We start from the raw sequence: 16,423 nt of genomic DNA, 5'->3' as shown, positions 1-16,423 counted from the left end.
TTGCTACTACTATTAATCATAATATAAATATCTGATATGCAGGATCTCTGATACGTGACCCCCCCCAAAGGGGTTGCAAGCCACAGATTGAGAACACTGCCTTAGAAATTGTTAATTGGTTAACTATCCTCATGGAGGTGGTGAGAAAATGCATTTAAAAAAATAATACAACGCACACATACTGTTATTGAGACAGGGTCTCACCATGTAGCTCTGGCCTTTTTGGAACTCACTCAAGGTCTTGGAACTCAAGACAAAGCTGTCCTTGAACTTACAGAGATCCTCCTGCCTCTGCCTCCCAAGTGCTGAGATTAAACACATGTACCACCACGGCTTGCCCTATTTTATCGTTTGAGATTATAATTACACCATTTTTCCTTCTTTTTCCCCCTTCAGAGCCTCCCATATACCCATCCTTGCTCTCTTTCAAATTTATGACCTGTTGTTTAATTATTATATACCTCTCCTCCCCTCATCCATAGCACAACCTGCTCAGTCTGTAGAATGTCACTCGTGTATGTATCAGGGTTGACTGTTTGGTATTGAATAACCAATTGGAGTGCTCTTCCCTGGGGAAGACTTTCTCAGCATTTCTTAGTTCTTTGTGTGGGTTTGAGATCTCCTGGCCTTTCCCCTATCCACAGTAGCGTGCCTATTGCTGTTCTTGTTCAGCCAACACTGAGGCAGTCAGGTTGGTGAGACTTCATGAGTGTAACTTTTGACATTGGGAGACATTCTCATATCAAACTTTGTCTGTCTGACTCTTAGAATTCTTCTGCCCTTCTTCCACGGTGTTCCTAAAGCCTCAGGTATTACTTTGTAGATGCGTCTGTTGAGATGGGGCTCCACAACTTGGCATTTGGATTGGTTTTGGTTTTCTGTAATGGTCTTGTTGACAAAAAGTTTCCTTGATGAGGGATGAGAGCTACACCTGTCTGTGTATAAAGACAAAAATTGGAAGTGTAGTTGGGGAATTACAGTTGTTTAATGGTGGCTGTGTGCAGATCTTCAAGAGCCACGACCTTGCTAGCTCTCCATTGTTGACTAGGTTCCCAGTACCAGGCAAGATTTCCCTATTGCTGAGTGCATCTTAAGTCCAATCAGAGAGCTGTCAGTTACTGTTAAAATATGTGTGCCACTGCTTCACCCTTAGGGTTATCTCACCATGCGGGTCATTGCTGTGTTTCTTGAACATCATAGCTATGTAAGGCTTGGCTGCCTCTCCTTTGGAGCCTGCCTTTGAGTACCATGAAACTAGTTCCTAGGAAGGGTATGTCAGTTTCAGCTCAGGGGCCTTTGGGCCTTGTGTCTGAAGTGAATGGTGTCTTCAGCAATATAAAGGGGTCTTCCACCTCTTGGGGGCCACCAAAGGCAGTAGCAATAGTCTGTAATGTTTTGGGAATCTCTTGAACAACCCTGACCAACAACTCAAACGAGGGTTTCTCCTGTCTGGTGTTTTCATCCAGTGGTCTTTGGCTCAAGGAGGGAGTGCCATCAGCCCAGATGGAAAATTTTAACTTAAATTATAAATATATGTTTACAGAGACTCATGTGGATTATCAATAGTTCGGGTAGATAATAGTATGATTCCTTATGACTTTCTCAGATACCCTTACCTTTATTTTATCACCATCTCCCTACCCCTAACTAGGCGCCCACTGTTTTTTCCCACAAGATTACTTATACTGGCTATCTCCCCACCCCTCCTCCCGCAACGGTCCTTTTCTACTTTCTGGTTTCTGGATTTTCTCCAGGATATGCATTCACTTCTGAAGATTTGTCATCCTGGTTCTGGGTTACCTTACTCAATGGGGTCTTTTTTTTTTTTTTTTTTTAGTTCCATTCATATACCTGTAGATTTTGATTTCATTTTTCTTTACAGCTGAGTCGTAGTCCACGGTACATGTGTGCCACATTTTTGTTATCCATTTGTCAGTTGAAGGACTTTTAGATAGTTTCTGAGAAAATCTATTTTTAAAAGATGAAGTTGGGGAGGGGAGAAAAAAAAAAGATGAAGTTGGAGAGATGGCTCAGCAGTTAGGGACATATACTGATCCTGCAAAGGACCTGAGTTCAGTTTCCAGTACCTATATCAGGTGACTCAAAACCATGTGTAACTCCGGCACCATGGACCTGACATCAGTGGACACCAGGCATGAACAGGGCACATACACATACATGCATGCAAACACTCATCTACATAAAAACCAACTGAATAAGTCTAAAAACAAAGTTGCTTTCTCTAAAAAGAAAATATCCTGACAGAAATGAACCTAGGGTTGAAGGAAAGGGCGTATTTCAGTGTATGGCAATAGATCTATCGTTGTGGGAATGTCAGGCAGGCAATTCAGACATTCTGCTCCCCCTTCCACAATGTTTCCTGAACTTTGGGAGTGGCAAAGAGGGTTGGATGAAAGCTCTCATATAACAGTTACATTTGTTTCTTGAGACAGGGTCTCAGAGACAGGGTCTCAGAGACAGGGTCTCACCGTGTAGTCCTGGCTGACCTGGAACTCACAGTGATCCACCTGCCTCTGCTGGAATTAAAGGCATGTACACCTGGCCAATTCCTCAATTCCTTTAAAACCCTGATTCCAGTGCCTTGTGGTTTTGCCACTAGATGTCACTCCTGTCCCGGGTTTTTAATATATTACTTTGTGGTGTTGGCCTGTGTGTGTGTGTGTGTGTGTGTGTGTGTGGTGTGTGTGTGTGTTGGGCAAAGTGTATGTCTGTCAGACTCTGTGTGTGTGTGTGTGTGTGTGTGTGTTGGGCAAAGTGTATGTCTGTTTGTCAGACTGAGAAACAGTCAATCCTGAAGAAACTCCATCAGCACCAAGGCTTCTGTCTTAGTTAGGGGTTTCCATTGCTTCTTGGGGAGGAGGAAAAGGTTTCTTAGGTCACACTCCATCACTAAGGGATGTCAGGGCAGGAACCAGGAGGCAGGAGCTGATGCAGAGGCCATGGAGGAATACTGCTTACTGGCTTGCTACATACACCTGCTTTCTTATAGCACCCAGAAACAACCTGTCCAGGGGCACCTCCCACAAGGACTGGGCCCTCCCACATCAATCACTAATTAAGAAAATGAACTACAGTCAGCCTTTCATCAGATAAAAGCTTGGGTTGGAGACTTCATTGTCCTTGTTCTTAGTTTTTGTTTTTGTTTTATTTTTCTAGCATAAAGAGTACAGTGTCAAGAAACCCCACTCATCTCCCTGGTGTTCCTGTGAAGCCACTTTGTAGGAGGTCATAGTGTCTCATTCACACTGCCAGGGCTCCAGAGGCCTTGGGCACATGCATGATTTCTGCACTGATGGAGGCTTGTTGTTAGTAGTAGCCAGCGAGCAGCCATATCTATCCAAGGCCACATGCCAGCGTCTACTTTTCTCATGTAGTTTGATTACCTTGATGACTGGTGTAGACCAAATCCAGGCTGGAGAGATGGGAAGGCCAGTCTTCTTACAGATTCTTCAGTGCCACTATCTCTGGGCCGACACAGTTTTTAAAGAAGGTGCAGAGGACGGCCAACAACTAGGCTAGACAGTTGTCACATCCTAGATCCCCGCCCACTTTACCTTCTATATTTAATGCCCAACTTCATTTTAGCTGGCCACCTAGGTTCTATTGCTTCTCTCTCACCCTCCCTCCTTCCTCCTCCCTCCCTCCCTTTAGTATACCTTTAGCCCCAGCTCCCTCACCCCATCTTTCTTCCTACAGTCCCAACTCCTATTGACATTCCTTCCCCTCCATCCTACCCACCAGCATACTAGTAATTACTAGACTTACGGTGTTTGTTTTCCTCTTTCACTCCCCACCCCCTTGTACCCACAATAACTAATATTACCACACACGGTGCTGACAATGCCCCTGTCCTCGTGAAAATGACTAGCACACAAGGGAGTGGTTGTTGTCCGGTTGACTGTGACTTTGTGTTCACAGTAGGTCTACCCATGAATACTCACTGCTGTTGCAGGAGGTGGCTAGGAGATAATCTAATGTCCTGCCCAGAAGTTATACAGGGGGAAATAACATGTCAACCCTATTACATACAGTCTAGTCCCACCCAAACATTACAAATACTCGTGACTGAAAGAAGAAAGATGACCTAAACCATTAAGGAAAAAAAAAATCAAACAACTCTCTGACTTTTGATGTGAAAATCCCAGATGAAAACCATACATGACATGAAAACCAAGATAGTGTGTCTCCTCCAAGATCTACCGATCCTGGAGTCCATGACCCAGTGAGAGTGACAGACACGAAATCCTAGACAGAAACCTCAGAGGAATGAGAAGTAGGTTCAAAGAAATGAATGGATGCCTGAATGAATTCCAAGAGAAAACAAGTCCGAATGAAATGAAGTCAATTCAGAATATGAAGATGGAATTTAGGGAAGAGATGGAGACCCTGACGTAGGACTGTGACATGACTCAGCAAGCGAAGACCCTTGCCAGGAAGCCTGACTGCTGACTTTGGTTCCCAGAACCCACATGGTGGAAGGAGAAGACTGACCCCTGCAAGTTACCATCGGAGCTCCCCAAGTGCTTGACGGTATCAACATGCACACATATGACTCTGCATAAATAAGTAAATAAATTGTAAAATAAATAAATATTGGAGAAAATCAAATTGAAATGATGCTGGAGACGATGATTGCAGTAAGTCAAGGAAAAATCTCAGTGGAAAGTCTTTGTATCTGTTGACCCAACATCCATCATTCTACATCAAAAGATGACTGACCTTTGGGCCTTGGAAAAACATGAGCAGGCCAAACTCAAAAGCATCAGGTGCAAGAATAACTAAGACAGGGAAGAAATGAAGAAATAGAAACAATAAGACAACCACAAAGCCAATGAAATAAAATTGCTTCATGGAGCAATAAACAAGACTGATAAACCTCAGCCAAACTAGGGCTGGAGAGATGGCTCAGCAGTTAAGAGCACTGATTGCTCTTCCAGAGGTCCTGAGTTCAATCCCCAGCAACCACATGGTGGCTCACAAACATCTGTAATGAGATCTGATGCCCTCTTCTGGCGTGTCCAAAGACAGCTACAGTGTACTCACATGCTTGAAATAAGTAGAAAAATGTTTAAAAAAACAAAAACAAACCTCAGCCAAACTGATCAAAAGAAAGAAGACCCAAATAAATAAATTTAGACTTTAAAAGATAGGTATTACAACAATAAAAATGAAATTCATATAATCATGAGAATATACCTTAAAACTTATATTCCACTAAGCCAGGAAATTGGTGAATTTCTCGGTGCATATAATCTACTAAAGTTAAACCAGGATGAGATTAAAAAAAATTACACAAACATCAAAATTGAAGCAAAATAAATCCAAGTCTAGGTGGATTCACTATAATTCTACCAGGCCCTCGAAGAAGAATTAACCCTGACCCTCCTCAAACCTATCCATAAAATAGAAAAAGAAGGAACACCTTCAAATGTATTTTGCAAAGCTGGCATTACCATGAAAACCAGAGGCATGATCTGTAATCTGACCACACCTGTGGTGGCGGACATAGGAGAGCAGGGATTCTGGGAGGGTGATAATGATTAATAATAATAATATCATGATAGCAACAACAATAATCTCCAAGGAATTAAAAGTCAGTCTTGCTGGTTCTCCATGAGAATGTTAACAGACTTTCAAAGAACTAACATGAAGTCCTCTTAGCTATAATGTATAGAGACATAATGTATAGCCCATGAAATCCACCCTTGTTACCAAAACCAGGCAGGACACAACAAAAACGAAACCTATTCAGTGCCTCTGATGAATGGAGATACAAAACAGAATACTAGTACACTAAATTCAACCACATATCAGAAAGAACATGATGATCATAATGGTTTCATCCCACGTACGTAAGGATAAATCAACCCAGGCAAATCAATGGATTATTTATTTGCTTTTGCATGTGGCTTGTTTAGTTTTGTTTGCTTTCCAGACAGGGTTTCTCTGCGTATAGCCTTGGGCATCCTGGAACTCATTCTGTAGACCAGGCTGGCCTGGAATTCACTGAGATCCATTTGTCTCTGTTTCCTGAGCACTGGCATTTAAGGCCTGAGCCACGGCCGCCCAGTTGCATCTGGCTTTTTATGAAGGTTCTGGAAACAGAACTCAGGCATGGGTGACTAGGTGTAACTGTTTAGTCATTTCCCTGGCCCCTTCTTATTTATTTATTTATTTATTTATTTTATTATTTATTTATTTATTATTCTGAAGTAAAGTCTGTCATAGAGATCTGGGCAATTTTCTACACTTACTGAAGATGTCACTTCCTTTAAGGCTTACAGACTTTCCTCCCTAATGAAGCCTAATGAAAACCTGCTTGTACTAACCTATTCTTTCCCATTCAGAAGCTTATCACAGTAGATCTTAATTGTTTGATTAATTAGAGTCAGAAGTGAAATTGTGCCAGGCACAGTAGGAGGAGATTACGTAGATGGCGGAGTGGTGGAACAGAAAGAAGAGCGAATAGGAGGTGGAGAAACGGAAGACGAGGAAAAAGAGCTGAGCGGTTTATGTGCTGTGAAGAGAGACAGCATTGGAAACAACAGCAGAATATCAGAAGAGTCCAGATGAGAATCCAGTATTGATATAGCATACTAGAAGCCAGGGGCCTCGAAACAGACCAATGACTCATTGCAATGAACATTTGCAAGTAAAGATGTGTGGACAAAAGGGAATACTGTGTGGCACACTGAGACACACTACAGCTTCCACAACAAGATTTTTTTTTTCTTTTGTTGGGGAGGTTACAAGGGCAGAAGACAGACGTGATGATGGGACAGGAAAATGAGTAGGATTGGGGTTCATGATGTGAAATTCACAAAGAATCAATAAAACCTTAAAAAAGATTTATCCATAGGCCTTTGTTAAGACCTAATTAAGTATACCATCTCACATCAGTTTGAAAGGCTGTCTTCAGAGTCCGTCATGGGGACATTTATCTGTAATCCTCAGTTTAGGAGGCTGAGATAGGAGGTTCACAAGTTTGAGGCCAGCCTGGGCTCTCTAGTGAGACACTGTTTAAAATCAACTAATCCCATCATTAAATGCAAAAGGAGATGGGGGAAAGGAACTCAAGATGAACTGCTGACTGCAAGTAAGTACAGCACAAGAGAGCAATACGCAAACTCCTCACAGTTCTGGCTACATTCTGTCGCTGGGATAAAACACCGACTGAGGGCAACTAAAAGGAGGAAAGCATCTGTCTCATCTGTCACTTTCAGGTCACAGTCCATCTCTGGGAGAAGTCGGGGCCAGAAATCAAAGGCCAAACCCAATAGCAAGACTGCTACCCAAGGGTACATTACCTCTGACTGGGGAACTCACAGCCAAGGAAGTACATCAGAAACCATGGAGGAAGGGTCCCTGTGGCTCCCTCACATGCTTAACTAGCCTTCTTATGCAACCCAGGCAGGATGACCTGTCTGGGGAATGGTACTGCTCACGGTGGGCTGAGACCTCCTACATCAATTGACAATCAAGACAAACCTTCACAGACACACCCTCAGACCATCCTCAAGTGAGATTCCCTCCCAGGTAATTGGAGTCAGGTAAGTTGACAGTCAAAGCTAACCAGGACACTCATAAAACAGAGGCAGGTCTATTTAGTGAGTCTGGATCCAAAGAAGATCATGTCAGCATTGCAGAAATTATGACAGAGATGTCTTTGAGGCACTATTACTAAGTATACTTACCACAGCCACAGTCCATGAGCTACATTGTCACTTCTCAAACCCCATGCCTCCATTCTAAGAGTTCCTAAAGTAACGGATGGTTATTACTAAAGAAGAAAAATAAAAATCAATTACACCCAGCTGAGAACTCTGCAAGCTACAGTAACAAAGATACACAATAGTGGCAGGAACATAATGAGAGTAACCAACCACTCCATCATATGAAATCCATACCTAGCACTTATATTGAGGCAAGAACCTATGGATAATCAAGCCATAAGCCCTAGGGGAAAACTTACTATAATTTTTGCTGCTCCCTGATCAATGGGTATATTATTAAATTGTCTCGAAATGACTTATCTTTATACTCATTGATCAGTGTATCAGTCAACTGTCACCTGAAAAACTTCTATTTGCAGTAGATGGTGACTAACCCGGAAACCCACAACTGGCCGAGGTTCAGAGAACAAAGGACTACAGAATTCTAAGCCCTAAAGAGAACATATATCTCCCACCCCATGATCATTGTGGAAGAAGGAAAGACCTAAGAGCCAGAAACCGCAGATGACTAGACAGAAATATCTTGTGGGCACAGCAGGCAGTTGTATATGAACTCACAGTGCTTACGGCAATGTGCAGAAACCCTGTGCAGGCTCCTGCCACCACAAGTGCCATCGTGGAGAGGGGAGGTGGTCACACAGTCCTGCCCCTGGCCATGGATCAGATGACATTTGTTGGGTACTGGGAAAACTAGCAGTTTTCTCTAAGACAGCAGCCTCTTATAAGCTGGCTGTGCTACAGTGGAAGACTACACGTCCAAGAATATTGGGGCAGCACAAATTGGCCTTGAAGGGTGTGAGAGAAAAAGAGGACAGTATTGGGCATGTAGGCCAGTGTGGGTGGAACTGGGAAGCGTCAGGTGGCTGGATATGATCGAAACAATTGTGTAAAATTTAAAACTCTCAAATAATTGGTAAAAAGTTTAATAAAAAGGAAAGGGAAGGATGGGATGCAGGCTGTTGTATGACATTTCCAAGATATTTTTAAGTTGACTTCATGTTAAAAGAAAGAGAAGATCATCAGGGGTCTAACTGGCCGGCCACGCTTCCACCTTTGATATATAGGTTCAAGTCAGAACTGTGAGATTTGCATTCTCGGTTCTGGCTGGTTTTACACTGACTTATTGGTGCGCTTTTACCTCTAGCTTATCCTCTGGGTCCTCTGCTTAGGCAGGAGGTACAGTTTCCTCTGGGCATCTGCCCATTCCTCACCTTTGCTCTGTTGGCACAGACACACCCACTCTCTGCTCTCTCATTTTGTAGCATCTCTGCGCTACTGGACAGCACAGTATCTTCTGGCAGCATGCAGCTCACCTCTGCTTACTTTCTACCATTCCCTGGAAGGAAGCACCTGTTGGAAACCCCACAGAGAAGCTGTACATGCTAACTCATATTTCATTTCCCTCCTACTGAATTATAAATATGTTATCCACAGAGGCCCCTCCTGTCTCCCCACTTTTACTAACTCCAATTCCCAAACTAGCGGCAGTTAGGTTCCACACGTGTGTCATAACTTTTCTTTCTTTTAGGTTTTGCCTTTTAAGGAGTAAATGTGGGCCAGGAAATTTAGCAGGCTGAAACGGAATCCTTGGCTCACTATGATCAGAACAAAACCCTTTATCTCTCTGCAGCCTCAGCCTCTGCTCTGACCCTGTGAGTTATGTCTGGGCACACCCTTCACCCTGCTGGGACACTAGCCCTACTGACTAATAGTGTATTGGCTGGTTGTGTGTGTCAACTTGACACAAGCTGGGGTTATCACAGAGAAAGGAGCATCCCTTAAGGAAATGCCTCCATGAGATCCAGCTGTAAGGCATTTTCTCAATTAGTGATCAAGCCTGGAGGACCCAGCCCATTGTAGGTGGTGCCATCCTTGGTCTGGTAGTCCTGGGTTCTATAAGAAGCCGGGCATGGTGGTGCATGCCTTTAATCCCAGCAGGGCTACACAGAGACACCCTGTCTCGAAAAACCAAAAAAAAAAAAAAAAAAAAAGAAAGCTGAGCAAGCCAAGGGAAGCAAGCCAGTAAGAAACATCCCTCCATGGCCTCTGCATCAGCTCCAGCTTCCTGACCTGCTTGAGTTCCAGTCCTGACTTCCTTTGTTGATGAACAGCAATATGGAAGTATAAGCTGAATAAACCCTTTCCTCCCCAACTTGCTTCTTGGCCATGATGTTTATTCAGGAAACCCTGACTAGCCTAAGACAAATTAGTACCAGCATAGTGGGGTATTCCTGTGACAACCTGACCATGTTTTGGGGGAGAACGGTGGAATGACTTTGGAACTTTGGACTAGAGGAGCCATTGGGTGTTAAGAGCTCTGTGGGATGTTCTGTAGGAGCTTGGGATATATGTTGAGAAAATTGCAAATGATGTAGGCCTGACTTGTGAAATTTCAGAGGGAAGATTACAGACACTTTTCAGGGACGTTGCCATTTTGGCTGTGAAGATTCTGTGGTTTTGGTTAGCTGGGACTGAAGGATCAGCTGGGATTAGCAAGACACCAGAACTACCAAACCTTTGATTACTGGGATGATTGATGCAGTTTAGCAGGAACTAAGAAATTTGTAGATTATGAAGAGACCAGCATCACTAAGGTGAAATCTTCTGGGAATTGTTCTGAGAGCACAGAGAAGCTGTGTTCCAGAGGCAGCCACAGGTGTACCTCATGTTGGCAGCCAGACATGGTAATGTATAAGAGTTACCCAGGTGGTTTTGAAGGCATGAAGGGGTCACACAGCAGCTCAGGCTCGGCACTGTGAGAGGCCATGGAAGGCCATTGGTGAAGGTGCAGACTCAGTGGCAATTGCAGGCCCAGGACTGAAGGGGTCATGCAGAGGAGTTGAGGCTTAGCAGCATGAAAAGAGCCCATGAGAGGCTCTTTGTGAAAGTGCAGTCCAGTTGCAGCAGAAGACAGCAGTGTTTTGGAGATGCCAGTACCATGGGATGGTCACTAAGAACAACGGCAGTAGCAGTGGAGCACAGGCAGCTGGAGCCTAGGAGGCAAGGTGTGTGCTACAAAGGGCTGAGCTGGAGAGGTGACCCAAGCCCTTGGAGGAGCCCAAGAAGATCGTAACTGGATCCCAGACATTGGATGGTTAGAGCTTGATTTTGCTTTTGATTATGACTGTGCCCTGATATTTTCCCCTCTTGAAGTAAGAAAGTATTTTAGTGGAGCCTACAGTTAAGAGACTTTGAATTGTAAAAAAGATTTTGAATTTCAAGAGATTGGATATTTTAAGGGATTGAAATTTTAATATGTAAGAATTTATAAAGACTATGAGACTTTTAAAGTCATTTTGCTCTTGGGGATGAATAAGAAAGTAAGGGTTGAGGCTTAATAGTGATGTGTTTGTGTGTCAAGTTGACAAGGGGTCGGTTGTACTGGCTGGCTTTGTGTGCCAACTTGACACAAGCTGGAGTTATCACAGAGAAGTCCAAGGAGCCTCCCTTGAGGAAATGCCTCCATGAGATCCGGCTGTAAGACATTTTCTCAATTAGTGATGGGGGAGGGGGGGTGGTAGTCCTGGGTTCTGTAAGATAGCAAGCTGAGCAAGCCAGGGGAAGCAAGCCAGTAAGGAACATCCCTTCATGGCCTCTGTATCAGCTCCTGCTTCTTGACCTGCTTGAGTTCCAGTCCTGACTTCCTTTGGTGATGAACAGCAATGTGGACGTGTAAGCTGAATAAACCCTTTCCTCCCCAACTTGCTTCTTGGTCATGATGCTTGTGCAGGAATAGGAACGCTGACTAAGACAGTAGGGAGAAGCCAGGATCACCTCTAAACAAGACAAGATGCCTTGAAGAAGTGGCACCTGGCTTTGGAAACCCAAATCATCCTGCTATCACCATTCCAAATGGTCAGGATGCAGGGAAAGCACCATGACCAAAATCATGGGAAGGAAAGGGCTTATTTGGCTTACATTTCTTGAATCACAGTCAATTGAGGGAAGCCAAGGCAAGAATTCAAACTGAGCAGGAGTTGATGCAGAAGCCATGGAGGAGTGTTGTTTACTGGTTTGCTCTCGTTATGGCTTGCTCAGCCTGCTTTCGCATAGAACTCAGGATCCCCAGCCCAGGGTAGCACTGTCCACAATGGGCTGGGATCAATCAGTAATTATGAGCATGTTCTACAGGCTTGCCTACAGCCCATCTGATGCTCACATTTTCTCAACTGAGGATCCTCTTCCCAGACAACTCTACAACTCTAGCTTGTTGATATAAAACTAGTCAGCGCAGAAGTGTTATCCTATTCAGGGTAAAAGATGAAACTGAGGCCCAGGTCTGTGTGTGTGTGTGTGTGTGTGTGTCTGTGTGTTTGTCTATATGTGTGTGTGTATGTCTCTGTATGTGTCTGTGTGTGTGTATGTGTGTGTGTATGTGTGTGTGTGTGTTATGCCTCTCTGTGTGTCTGTATGTATCTTTGTGTGTCTTTCTGTGTGTCTGTCTATATATCTCGTGTATATATCTCTGCATGGATCTATGTGTTTCTCTTTGTATCTGTGTGTGTGTCTCTCTGTGTGTCTTTGTGTGTGTGTCTGAATGCATCTATGTGTGTCTCTCTGTGTGTCTGTGTGCATATTTCTGTATGCATCTATGTGTGTCTCTGTGTATCTCTCTGTGTGATGCCCTTTAGTGGGCCCTTAGATGCCCGCTTCACCACCTTCTTCTGTCATCATACTTGGCAGCTTTCTCAAGACACCATGTCAGACCCACACTGACATACTGAAGGTAAGAACACGGAAGGTCATGCCAGTGAGCTTCCCGTGCAGCTCTGGGATGACCTTGCCCACAGCCTTGGCAGCACCTGTGGATGCAGGGATGATGTTCTGGGCAGCCCCACGGCCATCACATCACAACTTTGCAGAGGGGCCATCCACAGTCTTCTGAGTGGCAGTGATGGCATGAACTGTGGTCATGAGCCCTTCTATGATGCCAAAGTTGTCATGGGTGACTTGGCTATGGGTGCTAAGCAGTTGGTGGTGCAGGAAGTATTGCTGACAATCTTGAGTGAGTTGTCATACTTCTCGTGGCTTACACCCATCACAAACATGGGGGCATAAGCAGAAGGGACAGAGATGATGACCCTTTGGCCCAACCTAGCCTTCTCCATATCAGTGAAGACACTAGCAGACTCTACAACATACTCAAACAGCATCACCTGATTTGACATTCGCGGGATCTCACTCCTGGAAGATGGAAATGGCCTTCACGTCCATTCATTCTGACCTTCACCATCATGTATAAGAGACAAGGCTATCACTGCATTAGAAGATGCGGCTGTCTCTGAAACAGGGAGGAACAGAGACCCTAACAGCTTTTTTTTTAAAATATTTTTTATTACATCTTTTCCTCAATTACATTTCCAATGCTATCCCAAAAGTCCCCCATACTCCCCCCCCCCACTTCCCTACCCACCCATTCCCATTTTTTTGGCCCTGGCGTTCCCCTGTACTGAGGCATATAAAGTTTGCATGTCCAATGGGCCTCTCTTTCCAGTGATGGCCGACTAGGCCATCTTTTGATACATATGCAGCTAGAGTCAAGAGCTCCGGGGTATTGGTTAGTTCATAATGTTGTTCCACCCATAGGGTTGCGGATCCCTTCAGCTCCTTGGGTACTTTCTCCAGCTCCTCCATTGGGGGCCCTGTGATCCATCCACTAGCTGACTGTGAGCATCCACTTATGTGTTTGCCAGGCCCCGGCATAGTCCCTAACAGCTTTTTAAGAGGATTTTTAAATTATGTTCATGTCTGTGTGCATGTAAGTGTGGTATAGATCAGAAGAGTGTGTAAAATCCCCTAGAACTAGAGTTATATGGGTTGCAAACCACCTGATATGGGTGCTGGGAATTAAACTTGGGTCCTCTGTAAGAACAGTATATACTCTTAACTGCTGAGCATCTCTCCACCTCTTCTGTAATCCCACACCAGCAGAAGTTTTTAGGGAAATGGCAGTTTTCTATATTTTGATTTTGGTTGAGTTTCATTACACAAAATGATCAAGTACACTATGGATAAAAATCCCTTAAACTATACAGTTAAGATGATGAAGATGGGACTGGTACCATTATGTAAATCTTCGATCTTAATCTGTGGTCAGAATATCACAAACATAAAAAATGAAAACACAGAAGTGTGATCTTATTATTTGGAAATCTAGAACTAATTGTGAGAAATATGTGAGTGTTTAGAAGTAGAAGCCTTTGGAAGGTTGGGAATCAGACTTAGTAGTGAAGATGGTAGCCAATCATGTTTTTGCTTTGATAAATATCAAGAGTATAGCTTTTTTTTAAAGATTTATTTTATTCATATGAATACACTGTTGCTGTCTTCTGACACACCAGAAGAGTGTATCAGATCCTATGACAGATGGCTGTGAGCCACCATGTGGATGCCAGGAATTGAACTGAGGACCTCTGGAAGAGCAGCCGGTACTCTTAACCACCAAGCCATTTCTCCAGCCCCAAGATTATGTTTGTTTGTTTTTTTAAGCAAAATGTTTGAAATGAAGGGGCGCTTCAGTCTAGTAGAGAAAAAGGTTTGAAATCCTAAAAGAATCCAAAACCAATAGAAATTAACTAGCAGCTATTGGTTCTTCTTCTTTTCCTTTCAATGCAATTAGAACCTTCTAGGTGTCAGAAACTCCACCAAACCCATAGTTCCATCCCACAGTCTAGGTGATTTTCAGTAAGGCCCCGAGGGAAGGACATTGTTTGTAAGCATCTGTAGATGTCAAACAAACCGTGTCAAATCTGAAGAGTATGTTGTTTCCCCCAAAGAATGTACACTAGCAACATGGCAGACAGACTGGGCTATCTCATGTGCTGAGCTATGCACTATGATTCTTGAATTCTTCTTTACGGCTGCTAGATTTCAACAATTTCTTTTCACATCTATTGTGTGTGTTTATGCACATAAGCCTGAGTGTGTAGAGGTCAGAGGATAACGTGATAGAGTCAATTCTCTCTCTGTCATGTGGGTTCCAAGGATTGAACTGAAGTCATCAGGCCTGGTGGCAAGTATCCTTCCCTGCTAAGCCATCTCACTGGCTTCCTTAACAACCCTTGAAAACGCATCAAATGGTTTGTTAGTTCCCTCCAAAAGACAAAACTGAGCTGTTGTGTGGAAGCACACGTAAACTTAGCAAAGATACAAAGAGCCAGCCTAGATATCAGTTTTGAGAAGGAAGGGCCTTGGGGTGGAGTGGGATTGGGCCTGCAGTCATGGCAGCTTCGGAAGGAGTTCTAGAATCCGGCCTGCCTGTGCATATACAAGCATTTGCAGCGTAACTCTCCTAAATTAAGTATTCATTTTTTCCTGCATTTACACCAAAACATTTACTAGATTCAAACAATGTGAATGCCCATGAACGGGGGCTATCTAATTATAATACTAATCACTATGTGCCATTGGAAATGAAACGACTCAGCTTCCATATGCTTATAAGGGTCCAGTGTTTGATTGGAACCTAAAATGGCAAAAGCCAGGTTAGATACAGTACCAGATATAAAACCACACACAGACATAATACACATAGAAAACAATATATTTAATATCTTATGTATAACAATATATATCTCTAGAAAACGTCATCAATCTATGGAGTAGACAAGGATGCTTAGGCATTGCAGAGGGACAGAGCAACAAGAGACATCATCTATTTTTGAATCATACACATTAGTTACGAATCAAATGGCGAAGATTATTTTGAAAACACTTGCTTATGGCAAGGTTCATTCCAGATTTTGTGCTGGACTACTTTGCTGCAAAGAACTTCAGCAGAGACTAGGAACTGAGTGGCTACCTAAGGAACAGACGCTCCTTATTTAGCTGTTTGGGTTTTTGGTATTGAGGCTCAGCACCATAGGCTGAGTTTATGTTCCACTGTGCAGCCATGCCTCTTAGCGGCCACAAAGAATATTTTAAGTTTGTTTGAGAAAGGGTCTCACTATGTCACCTGGGCTGCCCTCAAACTTATGATCCGTCTGCCTCCACCTCCTGAGTTCTGGGATTACTGCTATGCCCAACAAAGCTTTGCTATTGTAATTGTTACTGAGGACTGAACCTCAACATCTTAAGCATACTCTCAGCCATTGAGCTCTACCTCCAACCCATCACAAAGACTCTTAAACAAGAATTCCTCATATATGAACATGACATGGAGAGATAAAAATGAATAGAACAGCATCTTAGCCCTTGTGGAAGGAGAAGTCACTTAGGAGAAGAAGGAGAGGTGGGTCCCACTCTCTTCCTATGTCTGTTTGTTTTCTGTTCTTTATAAATAGGCTGAGGTTGCGCCTCTTGTTTTTACAAGTCACAAATCTAGAAAACCCATCTTAAAAAAAAAAAAAAAAACTAAACTAAATTTTAAACACTTCTTTGGTAAAGTATTCAACTTCACACGTCCACAGCTCTTCCGTCTTCTTTCTGTTCCTTCATTTTCAGCTCCCAAAAGGCATAGATGAAATGCTAAGTTTACATGCATAAGCCACAATAAGGCCCCTCCAGACAGCCCTGCTGAGCGGCCGAATCAGAGGAGTCTCGGTCAGAGGCATCAGAGAACATTTTGCCCCTAAACCAAGTACTTTTAAACAAACAAACAAACAAACAAACAAACAAACTTTTTTCCTTTTCCTTTCCTCCTCCTCCTCCTCCTCCTCCTCCTCCTCCTC

General features: G+C 43.4%; 1 protein-coding gene across 1 annotated transcript in view; it reads right to left on the bottom strand.

Annotated features, from left to right (window-relative positions):
- Window positions 1–16,376: 16,376 nt before the first annotated feature.
- The window catches only part of Gcm1 (glial cells missing transcription factor 1), a 13,383-nt gene continuing 13,336 nt past the window's right edge, over window positions 16,377–16,423 (bottom strand). The window contains exon 6 of the mRNA XM_021173299.1: window positions 16,377–16,423. This exon is cut by the window's right edge and continues 1,185 nt beyond it. The gene's annotated coding sequence lies outside the window, so the exon portion shown is untranslated.

This window comes from Mus caroli, chromosome 9, assembly GCF_900094665.2.
Source record: "Mus caroli chromosome 9, CAROLI_EIJ_v1.1, whole genome shotgun sequence".
NCBI classification, from domain to species: domain Eukaryota; kingdom Metazoa; phylum Chordata; class Mammalia; order Rodentia; family Muridae; genus Mus; species Mus caroli.
Note: the sequence above shows the minus strand (reverse complement) of the source record. Positions and strands in the feature narration are given on the sequence as shown.